At 41.9% G+C, this 16,547-nt stretch overlaps 1 long non-coding RNA gene across 1 annotated transcript; it reads right to left on the minus strand.

The window, feature by feature from the left end:
- Window positions 1-1,530: 1,530 nt before the first annotated feature.
- On the minus strand, window positions 1,531-7,029 carry LOC135328958 (uncharacterized). Its single transcript, XR_010390088.1, has 3 exons — window positions 6,592-7,029; window positions 4,334-4,385; window positions 1,531-1,751 (listed from the first exon to the last, which is right to left on the minus strand). It is a non-coding gene; the product is annotated as an uncharacterized LOC135328958 (long non-coding RNA).
- Between the last annotated feature and the right edge of the window lie 9,518 nt (window positions 7,030-16,547).

Consider the following 16,547-nt stretch of genomic DNA (forward strand, 5'->3'; position numbering starts at 1 on the left):
TTCTCCTTCAAATACAGCCCCAACTTTTGTTCTTTCCACTGTTGCAAGTTTCTTGGGGGAGGAGAGTTTCTAAAATGGATAAATCAGACCTCAGGGAATAAATCTTCTCTAAGAACAAACTAACAGGATAAGCCTGTAATAGAAATATAAATCAACCACAAAATTTTTTTTTCTTTTTTTGGTGTTTTTCTCTCAGAAGCAGCGGTGGAAACCTTTCCTTCTCTAACGTTCAACCCCTTTCCTGACATAACTTGTCATGGTAACTCTGCCTTCTGGCTGCTGATTCATTTGTCACATGCACTGCAGCTTCATCTGAATCAAAGATCTTTTACTTTATCCTAGGACACCGATAACCTGGAGCAAAACTGCAGAAGATGAGATGAGGTAGCAATCAGATGGGCCTGATCCAACAGTAGCTGCCAAACAAGGCCTCTTAAGTGGGTAACAGCTGAAGAAGTTAAGATGAGAGGAAACCAGCTGGGTAAAAGCAGAAGGGAGCTGGGAGTTGCAGAGTGAAGAGCATCCGTCAATTCGGTCCCATGCTGCGCGGAAGACTGGCTGGAGGAAGGCACCGGGGCTGATCTTTCTAGGTTACCATTGAGAGCAAAAGCTAAATACTGGGGAAGGAAAAGTGGTGGCACACGTTGTGCTGGAGAAGACGAAGCCTTTGATATGCCTACTTAAACATGAGGGTCTGTGATATTTACTGGTACTTACCCTATTATTTTTTATTTTTTCTGTCCCCACTCAATCCATCTTGTTCCCCCTCTGTCCTATCCTTATATTTCAGGGGTGATTGCTTTTCTCCTTACATTTTCCCTTAAACCAAACATCTCTTCTACTGAAGATATTCCCGATTTTCACTTCATCTATTCAGAGGGACATCATCTGACCAAGAGCTGATGTTCAAATCTCTCACTTTCCCTTATACAAAACATGAATCTCTGTGCAAATAACAAGCAGTTGGCAAGCCTCAAGATATTTGTCTTTACAACACCCCTTCAAAGTGGATGAAAAGAGCACTGTTTTTACTACTTTCCGGATGGAAAACTGAAAAACAGGGATATCATGCATTTTTTCCATGGTCGTAGAAGACATCTATGGCAAACAATTTTCAGGTGACTTATTCTATATTGCCCCTCAGAGCAGTCCATTAACAGCAAGATACACTTTTGGTCTATTTTCTCTCTTCCTCTTTCAAATGAATGCTTTGTTGTTCATCTTTTGAGCATAGAGTGCTTTCTAATATCTGAAATGCAAAAGTTAAGAGTTCCACCTTGAGTTTGAGCCTTGAAAGAAAAGCATAGAGCTCTTAAACTTGCCTCAGTATTTTAAGGTAAGCCAGTAGCGAGAGCAAAATCCAGATCCCATGTGCCTCATGCCTTTGATGTACCTCGTTACTCTCACAGTAACAGCTAGAGAAGAAATAAAAGTAAGTGTAACCAAGATAAACTTTACCAGCCATCACCATAAGAAGGAATCTCTTGATGAACCAGAAACGGTAGAAATGGTTACTTGCCTTCACCACTGGAGTATCATCTCTTCCGTTCAGTCTGGTTCATCCATATATCTGAGCCCAAACTGAGGTTATCGCTTATATCTCTGTGACTTTGCCTGCCCATCATTACAGGACATGTTCTTTCTTGGCAATATTTGCAATTTTACGTTATCTTGAGCACCGTTGCCAGAAGTGCATTTCATTCCATCACTGTTTTGCTTTCCATCAAGGAAGACACCAGTCAATCCTTCGCCTATATTGGAAAACAAAACCAAAAAACCCTCCACGCCTGAGAGGGCCCATTCTTTTAGCTGCACCATCCTACACTACATCATGTCACTAACGTCCCACAAAAGCTCAGGGAAGCCTTCAGCGTTTAGCAGTAAACCCCGTGGCAGAGATAAAGGCTTTGTAAGAAAGACGATTTTCTCAATTACAGAGGAGGGTACTGGGGCTCACATCCACTGCGAGGGTCACCGTGAAACAAAGCTCAGCACAGAAGGATCACTAGGAGATGTCAACCCCTACAAAGCTCTTCCTGGCATAGGTTCTTACCAGTTGGATAAAAGCAGGCCAGACACCAAGGAAGCTTTTTTCTTTCATTTTAAATATACGTTAATATTTGAACATGTTCGTTTTGAATAAGTCTAATGGATTTGGATGGCATACTGCTGAGGGGGGAAAGGAGAGAGAAGCAAGTATTTTAAAGTAACCAATCAACATTGGTAGTTAGTAAAATTCTACTGGGAATGTGGTGAGAGAAGGTTTTTCATTTAATATTATGCTTTCTGTAGCCTTCAAAACAGAATGAAATATATATATATATATATATATATAATGTGAGCAAGTTAGTATCTCCTGGTGTTCATAACTGAGCTAAGCCAGAGAGGGGATCAGCCAAGCGAGTGTTGTTCTTAATGTGACACAGTGCACATATATGTACATACACACATACATATACACACACCCCAAAAGGCTTCTCAGGCTTGTTTTTGTCATCTCTGTGCTTCTACCTATTTTTAGGGGGAAAAAAGTCACTTGGATAATGTGCTATTTCTAAGAAAACTCATATACAAATGGGAAATTTGGAGAATGACTATAAAAATTATTGTGTGCTGGTGTCTACAGGTATATATTTTTTCCCAGGAAAATAAGTCGTATTCTATAAACTGGAAATTTACTTACTTATATCGATCTGCATCAGCACATACAGATCTAAAATAAATAATTGTTCTCACTTTCATCAGAAAATGATTTGTTAGGTGGAAAAAACTTTTTAATGCTGCTTACTAACATTTTAATAATTAAAAATATTTACCAATTCAGTGTATCCTAGATATCTAACTATTGGCAGACCTTCCACTTACACATTAGTAACATACATTTTCTTGCTTCATTTTGATTTTGAGAAAAGCATTAAGTTACAACAAATGCAGTGTCTGATCTAAAATTCAGAATATTTGAACATTTCATGATAACCAGATGATAAACAGGGATTAGTCTCTCTCAAAACATAGATACTGTTCATCTCAATATTTGATATGTGTTATTTGCTGTTTGAACTGCATGTTCCATCACTGTAGTGCTCTTGTTCTTTGATTAGATGATCTAAGCTTTATAAGCAGGTGGCTACTCTGATTAATTTGCTTTGGCTTTGCTTTTCTCTAAGGGATAGTGGAAATACTTCAGTTGGTGCAAATGACAGGCTATGAGAGGGGGGGAAATCAGGCCTACAGAATGACAAGAAATTTAAGCCTTTTCTTATGCCCAAGAGCAAGCACTCCATACAGTTTAGTATTTAGAGCAACAGGTTAAAAAGCCTACCCTTTTTCTCAATAAAGGCAGGGGGGAGGGCAATAAAACAGTGAAAGCAAAATGTATTCAACTCTGAACTCAAGCTTCTCTTTTTGAGACTTCCAGTAAAAATGAACCTGTGCAATTGTAAACCAGGCTCTAATCCTTCAAAGATGTATTTAAATGCCTAGGTGTACCCTACTTGAGTTCACCATTTTCATCAACAGGATTCATCATGGGGCTACTTAGAGACATTAACACTAATTAAACACAAGCATAAAACTTTTTGCAGGACTGAGACCTAAATGACTTCAATTTCCACTAGAAATTATTTTCATTTCATAACCAAAGCAAATTTTTGCTGCTGGCTTGGAATCTGATCTCTACTTAAACGTACAAAGATAAAAACTCCTTCAGTGCAAGTGTTTTCAAAAAGCCAGTAGCAACAGTGAAAATATCTGGATTTGAATTTCTAGCTAAGATTTGGTTTCTGATTTGTTGTTTTTACTAATGTTGTTCACAATTCTTCTTTATTGCTATGACTCCACTAGTAGCTGTATATGAGGTTTGACCACTGTTTGTCTTGGTTTTGTGTCTTATGGCATGCTAAGAACCCGTCCAAAATGACAACAATCGCGTGTGCTGCTAAGGTACCTCTTGGACCTGACACTTTGCATAGCAGTGTGTGTGTGTCCCCAGTTCTCGTTTCCCCAAGTTCCTGCATGAAATGGGATCTATCGCTCCCCCTTCCCTAGCAGGTTTAGGCCATACTAGCATGCTCTAGAGCACCCCCGATCCAGCAGCTCCTAACCACCAGCACAGTCCTTCCCGAGGCAACTTCCAGCACCGATGAGAGGGCATGAAATGGCTCAAGGAAGGCCACTGCACCGCACAGAGTGATTGAACCCCAGCGCAAATTCAGATAAAACTTGTATGCTGCAAGCTCCTAATAATTAACATCTCTACATTGAAGCAACGTACACTAGTTAAGACAGAAAAGTTGGGGTTTGCTCTCCATGACATATATCATATTTTGCTTACCGTGGACAGTCCCAGAGCCTGTTCTGGAAACTCACCAGCTTTAGGCCATGACCTTGAAAAAGCCAAGAAATAAAAACAGTCAATACTACAGACACGCTGCTGTATTCCCATGGAGTCTCCCTTAAAGCAAAAAATAAAAACCTGTATGAGGATGTTCCTGAGTATAGGCACTGTGCCTTTTTTGAGGTCAAATTCATGTTCCTCACAAGTTTGAAAAGTGAATATTAGACTCATGATCAGTCTTCTGTGGTTTAAAATCCAAGAACCACTTAGCAAGCTATTTCCCCAGGACTGTCAACCACAGCAGAGAAACACATCTTTGGACCGAAGCAGTTATACTACTCACAACATTGATATGGCTTGGGGGAGGGCAGGAGGAACTAGTATTCCCCTTACTAAAAAAGGGCTGTGGGGTTTGATAGCAATAGCAAAAAGTCTTACGAGATTATAAGGTATTTCAGATCATTAGTGTAAACAACTTTATTTTTTCTCAAAATGCATGCACTTCAAACTTCTAGTGGGCCTTTTCCAAGGACTTTTCTAAAACGACATTGTCAAGCCAAGGCCAAAAACTTGATATATCTACTTAGACTGAATATAAAAATACTACTGTTTACACTGACAACACAGCTAGGAAGTCTAGCCATGCCTGGAGTTGCTGGTACCCCAGAGAGCCGGCAACCCCGGAGGAGATCAGGAGCCCAACGCAACGGTACGGCTTCCACCGCGAGCAGAAGGGGCAGAGCCTCACCACGGCCGGGCTCCGCACGGGAACAGCAAGTAGGGGAGCACGGGCTATTTGTGCGCTCTTGTTCGAATACCCTTTGTGCTGTTACAGTACTATTTTGAGTATTTTGAGTTCTATTTTGAGTATTTGAATACTCTGCTGTATACATAATCCAGGAATACATCAGGAAGTACAACATGAACCAAAATATCCCTTCAAAGAGGTTTCTTTAGCCTCTTTTCTGAAGCTGGATTTAGATGATCAGACAACTCCCCTGCCATGCCCTGCCACAGCACGCCCCGTTACCTCTGCATTGCTACCAGCTCGGGGCCCTAAAGCCTTTCGGCAGGCCCCGGAATAGGAGATTTGCTCAAAAATACTTTTTTTCTTTTTTTTTCTTTTTTTTTTTTTAATCAAAAATAATTGAGAGAGTGGGAGCGCTTGCTTGCTCTTTGTTATGAATGTGCTTCATATATATTTTTTAAATTTCTCTACATGGGGAGTCCCTGAAGAACAATAAATTTTTATATTTTAAAAACTAGAAGAGCTGGAAATTTCATGCCGCAAGGGTTTTAAGGAATACAAGGGTGTCGCTGTTGTTACAGAAGATGACAACTTCATCCTTTTCCAAGGAATGCCTGAAAAGAAGGAAGGGTCCAGCAGGAACATTTGAGCTAGAGTCAGGAGGGGACAGAGGGTGCCCATCATGTCTGGACTGGATCTTTCCAAGGTATAATCACAAGGTAAGCTTGTGCAGTAATAACCAAAAAAGCACAGCACCCATTTCCTCTTCTCTGTACTTAATCTATATTCCTGTACCAGTGAGGCTTAGTGTTAGAGTCTGCAACCTTGCGATGGCATTTAACTGTAGTGCCCAATTTTGCATTTCCAAAAAGGAAACTGGTCTCCAAAAATTTACACAGCAGCCAGACACTCCACATAGCATTCTCATAGTAACATGCAGTAGCATATTTCAAGCCAACTAAACTTACTCAGCCGCCTTCTTTATGTTTACAGCATGCTTCAAATAGTTTTCTAAGAGCCCAGAAAGTAAGCAGCAGACATCATTTGTTTATTGAAAATTCACCCTCTTAAATCTTAGAGTTAATGGACATATTTTATGCTGTTGATACTCCATGTGTGACACATACACTAATAGAAAAAATTACCAATATTAAGTCACAAGAGGTGTAAAGATATTCACTGATAAAATGAAAGCAAACATAAAAGGCTATTCAATCACTTTGTTTTCTCCTGCTAATTCTAGGCTACGCCGCTACGTCTATAAAAGACAAAAAAAAACTGCCTCCAAAACTTGCTTAAAAGATATGCACAGAGCCATGCAAAACTCCTCGTCCTGCTCACTGCCGGCACGGCGCGTCTTTGCCTTGGTAGCTCATAGCACCTTGCTAACGTTCTCCCTCTTGAGCAGGGCGGCTGCAGACTGGCTACAGCACTGTTTCAACAGTGAGCAGAAAACCAGAAGGAACAAACCCAAAACACCGGCGTGCAAGCACACGCAGATGCCTACCTTCGTCCCGGGGCGAACGCCTTGCAGGTCCAGAGCTGCCACCACGCCGCTCACTCCCGCACCCACGGCTGCTCCCACATCGCGGCACACGCGTTTCGGTGGCGGGACGTCTGGTGGTTGAGGGAGCAACGCCGGTCTTGACCTTCGCTGGTGTCCAACGACCTTGCGTTCGAGCTGAACGTAGTAACGCTAATGCCTTAGCGCAATGGAGCAAAACTGTTTGAAAATCTATTTGCACATGCAAAAAAGAAACGTAAAATGAGAAATAGCATGCCCTACCAGAGAGAGCTTCCCAGTTACAGCCAAGTTTCCATGAAACATCCCCATACTGCATGCACACTAGCCATTAAGTTCGTACCTTGAGGAAGCTGCACTAGTTATTTCATGTTAAAGTCAGTCACCTTCGTGTGCCCCGGACAGTGTTTTGGGGAACCAAGATCCAACAAGAAACAGAAGATACGTGCATATCATACACTGCTAAAATTCTGGTTTGATCTTGTTAGATCTTTAAAACCTTAGGGGAGTTTTCCAACCTTTGAGTCTCAACAATTTTTAACAGCATTACAAATCCATCTACAGTTACATGAAATAGTGTATATATAGCTACTCTGGTTAGGGGACACGCCATGCTCTTGAGCATGCAATAGCTTCAACATAAAATAACCTTTTTAAAAGTGACAATCATATTTTCCCTTTTTTATACCAAGATAACTGTTCCTCATTCATGACATAATCATGATGCTTGTCAAGCCAAAAAAGCTAGGAGAGCAACAGCAAGATGTTTGTAAAGTAAGCTATTTTTGGAAGATAATTTTTACTTAGAGAAGGAGAAAAAAATCTAAACGAAGTAAACAATTTATTTCTTAATCATCAGCACAGGGGCACTATATTCATTGGATTTGAATTGGTTACAAGGTTTTAGATTGAATTTCCCCAATGAAAATAGTAAATGGCAAAAAGTACTGGTAGAGCCTAGGAAACAAAATACAGCCAGCTGAAGCAAAAATTAGCATTATTCTGAAGCTACTCCTATACCCATCCTATAGGTCAAGATCCAATTTGCATACATACAGCTAGCTGTAGTAATGCATAAATTTTATTCAGGATTTCAGCTGATAGAAGTGATTTAGCTTGTGGAATTTCTACAAGAAAACAAACTAGAGAATCTTTGTCCATTAGGTCACAGGTTTTTTGGTTTTGCTTTTTAAATCACCCTCCACATAAGCTTTGACACTAGATAATACAGTGTAATGCACCAATACACTACAACAAATTTTCTCTGCTTTAAATCTCACTCTCATTCATACTGTGATTCAATTTAAAGAATCATTCAAAGATAAATCTAAATAAATAACAAGCTAGCTTTCAGGCAAACAAATGAATTTGCATTGTTTTATATTCATCATAAATATTTCACTTAATTACTGAGGTACTATGTTCAGAAATACAAAACAACATTATAAATTTATTAGCACTGTCCCTGCTGATTTTACAGAAGTTCTGTGGAATGTAAAAGCCAAAAGTAGAAACAGGCTCAAGAGCACAACCAAAAGAACACGCACTAGGCACAAATGCTGAACAGGATCGACACACTCTGTTTTGCTCTGTGTTTTCCACAACTACAGCTTTCTGTCTCAAATCAGGTGTTATCCTCTTTATTCGCAAAATCAAGGTCAACTAAATCCTTCGCCTTCTGCTGGTTTTTGAAACCTAAACATCTGAATGGGGCTAATTCAGTATTATCCTGAAAATTATCACAGGCATTATTTTTTCCCCTCACTGTAAAATTGTTAAAACATAAAAAGATGTAACAGCATTTTTCAAAGGTTTAGCAAGGTCAGCTATGTGGGGGGAAAAGAAAGGAAAGAAAAGAAGTGCTACCAAAACATAAAAGCTACAGTGTGTAGCATTTATCATCAAAATTATTTAAGTTCTTTTAACAGCTCTAAAGGCTAGGAAAATATCTTTTAAATGTAAATATATGGGTCTTTTAGAAGAAGTTATTCTTCTTTGTAAACCGGTATCACTGGTAATTTATAATTTTCAGAAAATCTTAATCCTACAGGAAATGTATACCAGTTCATCTTACTTTGACCTAGTGCTGGATTTAACATGAAATGCAGTTTTTATTATTAGTAAAAACTCTATTTTTACTTACTTACAATAAATTAAGATGAAGTCTGAAACAGTATAAGCATGAAACTGATTTATAAACAGGGTTTTTTTTTTTCTTTCTCTCTCTTTTTTTTTTTCTTTTTTCTTTTTTTTTTTTTTTACACTTTTGAAACAACTTCAGATGTAAATAAAACTGTGGATATCACATTTCCCTAGGGATTAAGTACTCTTACTGTTCAAATGTCATTAATTACCCTTAATGCTGTTATGAACTATTTGGAGATTATCATTATTAAACTGTTAGAATATTTCTTAATTCTTCACCAAAAGCCACAGAGTAACTCGAGCCTATCCTTCCCCCCCCCACCCCCTTGCTGAAATAACAATAGGAATTGTGTCAAAAAAAGAAAAAGTCAAGAGAAACAGCAACAGAAATAGTGTTTTGGACTAAATGAGACGCCCAGAGAACAGTCTGGGTTTAAATGGCGTTCTGTTTCAGCAACGCCGCGTCCAGGTCCGATGCAGCCCGGTTTCTCCGAGGAGTCGACACAAATCCCCCGACGCGAGTGTCCTGCCTGCAGCACGCCTGTTCTGGCAGCCCCGGAGCAGGGCTAAGAGCCACCCCCGACACGAGCGCGTCACTCGGACACAGCTACGCGGGACGAGGAGGCACGGGGACGGCGCTGGGCTGCCCAGCAGCGAGGCAGCTACGACCGCAGGACAAGCACACAGCAGCCTGGTTTTCCCAAACTGCACACTCGAACCAGAGGGAACTCTTGCAGGGTGAGGACCAGAGAGTCAGGTATTCTGTTTATTATAGCTGTGCCAATAACTGACTGGCAAAGCCCTCACTGATCTCAGAAAATGTGATTTTAGTGCCTTTTTCACTACTTCAAAAAATATTCATGAAAATGCCCTGGATTTAGTATCAATATACTCGATACTTGAAAACTTAAACCACATACATGTTTTGCCCTTTGCTCATCTCCTTTCTGCAATACATTAAGATGATAAGAATTTTATCACACTTACTTAAAATATGATGCTTGACTTTTCCTCTGAACAACCACTGAGCTAGGAGGTGAGTTTTTTTCATCATAGAGGTCACGTGTTACTATTATAAGTCAAATATTCATCTCCTCTTCCAAAAAGAATCATAATGCTTAGATTCATATTCTGAAGCATATTTTATATTTTTGTTACTATTGTTCAACATGCATTTTTCACTTAAATACATACCATTGATTTTACAAATTTATATTTAAAATCTCACGTAATAGATTTTACTACTGATAGATTTTTGAGAATACAGTTTTGAACAAAACAGAAAGGTAGAATACAGTTGAACTGAAACATTTTAATGTGTTAATGACTACTTGAAAAGACACGAGTGGACAAGTCTTCAGTATTCGGGCAATTCTGGTACTGAAAAAGCAATTTATAAGCTTCAGGGCACCCTTAACGCACTCTCTACCTATTGCTTACATGTTAGCTAAGCTACTCTCTGATTTCCCTGATTGCAATTTTATTAAGCAAAGGAACAAGGGTGCTTCTCCAAAGAAACCACCTCCTGAACCAGCAGAGGATCTCCGCTGGCTGGTTCTGTTGGCCTTTCTAGCTCACCTTGCCTCCTTCTCTGGAGGAGCTCCCAACCTACACCTCAGCCCAGAGCCATGCAGGCCCTGCTCAGTGTTTTAACAGGACAGGAGAGCTACCAGGTGAAATGGCCATCGTGAGTCACCTCCAAAGAAGGTCAAGACGGGTTATACCCTGGGACCATCTTTGATAACGGAGATGGAGGTGGACACTGGAAAACAGAGAGCCAAAAAGCTGTACCAGGTTCAGAGAGGTGGGAGAAGAGTCCCAGAATGGCCATTGCTAGCAGCTACAGCTGGAAAAACCCAATGAGCCAGGGCGCTCGAAAGAGAAGATGGGAAGGAGCTTTTCTCTGTCCCTTTTGCAGATCAGATCGGCATGTTGCAATTGCCTCGCAGTCCATGGCTTGCTCTCAGCGCTCCGCTGCAAGGTAACGCAGCGCTTGGGATCTGTTACGAGTTATTTCAGTATGGAATGTCTGGCTTTTTATGGTTATTTTAATTGGTGACAGTACTCACTGCTTAACATACTCAATCTGGCAGTGATGTTCTCTCATGTCCTGTTCCACGACATCCTGAATCCTCATCCTGTCTCACGGCTGCTTTCTTGGTCTTCTTGGAAGCTGCTGCCTGTTGCTATCCTTTTGCAGACGTTATCTGCCCAGTTCTGTGCAATACCAATCCAGGGGCTAAACTGGAGTGCTTTGGTGCAAACGCTGCTCACACTGCCTGTCCAGAGACCATGAAAAGTCGGTAAATGCAAAAAGCTTTAAAACAAGCCTATATTCAAAAGGCTTTTTATTACTCTGTTCAAAACCAAGATTATTGCAAAACAGTCACTAGCAGCTCAGCCTGTTCCTTTGTGTGTAAAATTGGTATTGTATCAAAGACTATAGCTGCTGGACACCTAAGTCTGACAGGAGAGGCTGTAAGTTATATACCTTTAAACTATATTTCTTTCAAGTGTCTCAGAGAATTTTACTACCATTAGCTATCTTTAATTTGCAATACTTCTAGGAGAAGGTAATTTTCATTCTAATTTTATAAGTGAGACAAGGAGACTTAAGTGTTTTGCCAAAGGATAAACAGAACAACAGCGGTAACAAAAGCAGCCTCTCTTGCCCAGTGACTTAAGCACAACTTTTCCCAGTCTGCCACACAACTGAAGACTAGGGTCACCGTGTCTACAGCACGCAAGACAGAGCCTCTACGTGATTCTTGTCATTTTTCCCTCATTTATCTAGAGCACCAGCAGCCAAGCTCACCAGTGCTAACCAGAAGACTTGTCTTCCCCCTCTCTGTACTTTGGGTGGAAGAACAGTTGTGGGTTAGTGAAGAAAAGAGCAACTTCTCTCACTTAAGCCTAGTAAAGGTGGTGGTCAGCTGGGCACCGTAGCCAAGCAGCTTACAGGGATAGGAACATACACTTCATATTAAAGTTGGTCTTATACCCACTTCACTGATGACCAGTGTTATCAGTACTCAATACTGATAGCTTAAAAATAGCTAGACTGACTTCTTTCTCCAGACTCTTCACAGCAAAACCTTAGCTCTTCTGCCGCTCCCACATTAGGCCACCTCCTTGGTCCACGCTCCCACCCTTTCCCACAAGCAGTACTGTTATTCAGCCGTCCCAGCACACTACACAGAAAAACAACTCTGCCTTTCTCTTTCCCAGATTGGAGTTTGAACGCACCAAGAAAAATTGCAAGCCAAGAGACACTACCTGTGGGGAGACAATATGCCAACCATCTGACTGGTCTGGTATCTTGGGGCCAGTTGCTGGAAAATTAGTGGGATCCTGAAGCTGGGAGCCACTGCCTCTCCCAGATGTGTCCTTCAAGATACCGGGGCTCACAGCCCTCAGCCCTGCTCCACGCTACTCAAATCAGCCCGCGTGCTATGCTTTGCGGGAGCATTTTAGGTTGCTAACCTCCAGCGTCAGTCATGGAGAAAGGGCTTTCCTTTCATCCCTGCAGGCAGCCTTTTGAAAAAACGCCAAGGAATAATTGCAGGCCACGGGTGACTCACTGTTCCTTTCAGTGGAAAGAACCTCTGCTGTCCAGTGCTCCCCTTCTCCCACCTGGCACCGCCGCCGAAACCACCGCACCGACGAGCGAGGAGGTTACGCAAGGCTGCCGAGTTCAGCGTATTAACTTACAGGAGGCAGGAACAGTGGGGAAGCACTGCCAGCTAGACTGCATCAAGGTTCGCTGTCCCGCTGGAAAAATAGGTCAAGCTTTTCCAAGGTGACCGTCAACTTTGGACGTCCAACTTCAGATGCGTTCGGAAAAACAATGATTTTTTCGGAAAAATCACTGATTGCCTGTCTTTGGCGGGGGGGAGGGAAGAAAGCAAATAGGCAGCTGCATCTTTCAGGTGCTTGCAGTTAAGCGCCCCAGAAAAAGCAAATTACCTTGAATCATAAACCACTGAAAAAAATCCCAAGCACTGCACAAAAACCAGCGGAGGAAACCCCGTGGGTAAGGAGCGAGTCACAAGAACGGGCTCGCAGGATGCATGTGTGCTCCTACCGAGGCAGGGAGAACAACTGAATTATGAGGAGCTCTTAAGCGAGTAAAGTAAACATCTTTTGGCAATTTAGTGCTACACTTTGAAGCCGGGCTATGTCATACAAACGGTGAAATAGCACGGACACCCTTCTGCCGGCTAGTTTGTTTAACATGGTGAGGAGGGAGTTTTCCCGAACGCAGCACTTTTACGAGCTCACTGGCTGGAGGAGGGAAAGTGTGGAAGAAGCAGGAGATGGATGTTTAAGCGGGCGACGGCGGCTCCGAGGCTATTTGCAGCCGCTGCCTCGCCGGGCGAGCTGGAAGGGTCTGCGGTGGGAATCCTGCGGCACGTCGCGGGCTGCCATCGCCAGCCACTGCCACCACGGGAGCTCGCGCGGAGGGGAGAGAGGGAGCGAGAGGTAGGGGGTGAGGAGAGGCACATGAGCGGGGTTAATTGCTATAAATATCAGGAATCAAATCAATATGTCAAGATGTGTGTTCCACTTTTCACATGTATGCAGCGTGTAAATGAGAAACGGAGAGAGAGGGAGGAAGAGCTCGAAAGAAAAAGGAGAGACTACTAAAGAAATAAGCCCCCCTGTACAGACAGCCTGACGCCAGATGGCTTCTTCTAATAAATATTCAACCTTAACTCAGTTCCCATGTAACTTTGTTGTAAAGCTGCCAGCACACCCACACAGATCTGGGCCAGCAAAATGATTACAGTAGTACAAACAAAATAGTGCAATAGAGGAAACAGGCAGACAGGGTCCTGTATACAGAAAGACAGAGCTGTAAAGATGTGAGTTGATGAACCTTTAGATTTAATACTGAGAAACTTAAAATAATGACTTGGGCAGAGGGGAGAAAAACCTTTAGGAAAAGAAAAGCAGACTTATTTTTTCCTCAGTGTTGCTTTTATTGTTGGAAATACACAGAACATCCTTCTATAAAGCCAGCAAATGGGGCACTATAAATCAGCTGCTATTCTGCGTATTTTCTGTATTCAGCTGCAATTTGGATACCTTGACTGAAGCCATAGTCCAGCTTAAACTTCCACTGTCAGTTGTGCCCTTGCAGGGCACAAGTTAAATAGGAAGATTTTTTTGTATGACATTTGCTATATTAATTGGGAAGAGAGAGGAGATTTGGTATTTTTCTTAAAAAAACCTCTGGCTCAGTGCTCGAAAACATGCAGTTCAGTTGCGAGAGTGCTTTTTGCCCCAAGCTCTTTAATTTAAAAATTGGATTATGAGATCTGAGTATCAGAACACACCATGTTGGCAACTCCAAAACTATTTAAATAGGACCTTGACCAAATTCACAATCTAGTGCTAATATTAAGAGAAAAAGCAGTGAGAGAAGTCATGCTTTTCAGACATGCGTCTATCGATAATTTGAACCAAGAAAAAAGATCCAGTTTACAAAACTAAAAAATCCTAAGGACTCATACCACTAATTGCTCAGATCTGTTTCATGAGGAATGCTTCACATTCGGAACCAGGAAAAATGTGGGTAGGCTGCTCAAAACTTCTACCTGCAGTTAAGGTGGTTATTTAACAACTCTTTATGTGCCAGCAGTGGGTCAGGTAGCTAAGGTTATGCATTCAATTTGATTGAAAGAGAGTCAACATGAGGCAAAGCTTCTCTTTTTTTGAGAATCCAGACTTCTGTTATAAGCTAACTCGTGGTGCTCCCAGAAGGTAATTATTTTGAGTAATACAGAAGAGTATAAATAGAAGTAATAGGACAGAATTAAAAAAGAAAATAAAAAGTAGGCTGAACATCAGAAAATATTTCCTGGTTGTGAGAGTTTCCTTCTGCACAGCAGATCGACAAGGAGATGTAGTAGGCTGTAGAGCCAGGCTTTCACCACTTCCCTCGGGAGATTGTCACTGTGGAGGTTTTAAAAACAAAGCTGAACTCAGCACTAGAAAATATGCTGCAGGGAATAACCCTGCATTGGGCAAGAAATGGACAAGATCAATTAACGATCTCTTCTAAGTCTAATTTCTATTATTTTTGACTGCTGAAAAGAAAACTTTGCCAGAGAAAAGCCAAAACCTTATTTTTTCCTTGTTCTTTTAAAAACAAAACAGACTATATCACATTGCAATCTCACGTCTGAATTTCTGTTCATTACGATTGCAAAGTCTCCTCCACCAGTTTTGCTCTGCTTGCCCTCTATTCCCACTATGATTGAGAAGTACTGGAAAGAAATTCCTGGAAAAAAAAAAAATCTGAATCTCTCGTTTCTGATCTTCCTGGGCCCCTTTATAATATTCATCTATTCTGAGTAGTGCTTGACACTTCCTTCCCACCCACCCCCATTATAAATCAGCTGTGAATTGCCTCCTTGTGCTCCGACTTCTGCAGCCTTAAGGTACATATTACGATTCTATTATTATCCAAAGCATGATAGCATCAAACGAGGCAAGCAGCCGGATGATCCCGCGCCGGCGTCTCCGTAAGTTCCATGCCTTAAGAAATACACACCTTTTGTTTACAGCTAGCGAGATGAAAGCAATGCGATCTATCTGGACACAAATCTGTCAGCCTTTGGGAAAACACCACTACTAAAGAACCCAACAACACGTCTCCTCAGTGCTGCTTACCGCGAGCACATCAAACAAGTCCTTCATTGACTATGCTGGCTTGAAGTTCAAGATTTCTATCCTTACCTTAATAAACCGCGCCTACAATGCTGAAAAAGCCCCATACAAAGCTTAGGGGTCCAGGGTCACCACTCGGACTCCTCCGGCACGAAGTACCAGCGCTTGGCTGTGCACGCAAATTTGGACCTAGGCTAGCGCTAACTTCAGAACCAATTTAAATCTCTCCATCCACCTTTTGTTACAAGACGCTCCCTATATTTAAGAAAGTAAGAATAAAACACACACATTTCTTCCCCGTAGAGAGGCAGCAAGATCAGCCACAGCTAACAGCAATTTCTCTGTGGGCTTGGGTGCCACAAAGCGGTGAACGCACAGTCATCACGCAGAACCCTGTTGGATCAACACGCAGAGTTTGATTTTTAGATCAGCTCTCTCTATTCAGTTAAAAATAGTGCTAAGTTTCTATACCTATCATTTGGTTCAAAAGATAAATGAGGAAAAGGGAAATGGAGAGAAGGAGTAGGGAGAAGTTAAATAGCAAAGAGAAGCTGGGAGAAAGAAAAGGGTTGAGCCGGCAAGCTCTGCCTGCCTGCTCCCCACATCCCTCCCTGGGTCCTCTTCACTCCCCTTCCCATCCCTCTCTCCAGCTGGGACACGGCAGCAGTGGCAGGGCCTCTCTACTAGGCAGGGCTGGAAGCAAGCCGCATTTCCCTTTCTCCTCAGCTAAGCAGCAGGATAAATCAAAGCTGTTGTACACAAGCAGTTTAGCAAGGAAGGTGATCTGAGGGCCCTGGGAGCAAAAGGAATGAGCAAGGAGCTTTACTGTGCTTGAAGGATCCCAGGTTGTAGGACTGAGTAAGAGAAAGAGGAGATCACAATATGCCAAGAGTCATCCTTGACTGTACCTGAAAATTGAGGGGTAAATTCCCCCATGAAGGTGTTGTCCATGTCCCTTCTCCTGCTGCTGTATAGCAGGGAGGTCAGTTTGGCCCAAGACCTCCCACTGACTATCAGAAGTTCAAAGGTATCACAGTATTCGATGAAAGCACAAAAAGCAGCAGCATTACTACCCAGCGAGGTGCTGGCTGGTGTCAACTTCTTTGTTTCCTTAAGCAACC

This window comes from Dromaius novaehollandiae, chromosome 7 (genome assembly GCF_036370855.1).
Source record: "Dromaius novaehollandiae isolate bDroNov1 chromosome 7, bDroNov1.hap1, whole genome shotgun sequence".
Lineage (NCBI taxonomy): Eukaryota > Metazoa > Chordata > Aves > Casuariiformes > Dromaiidae > Dromaius > Dromaius novaehollandiae.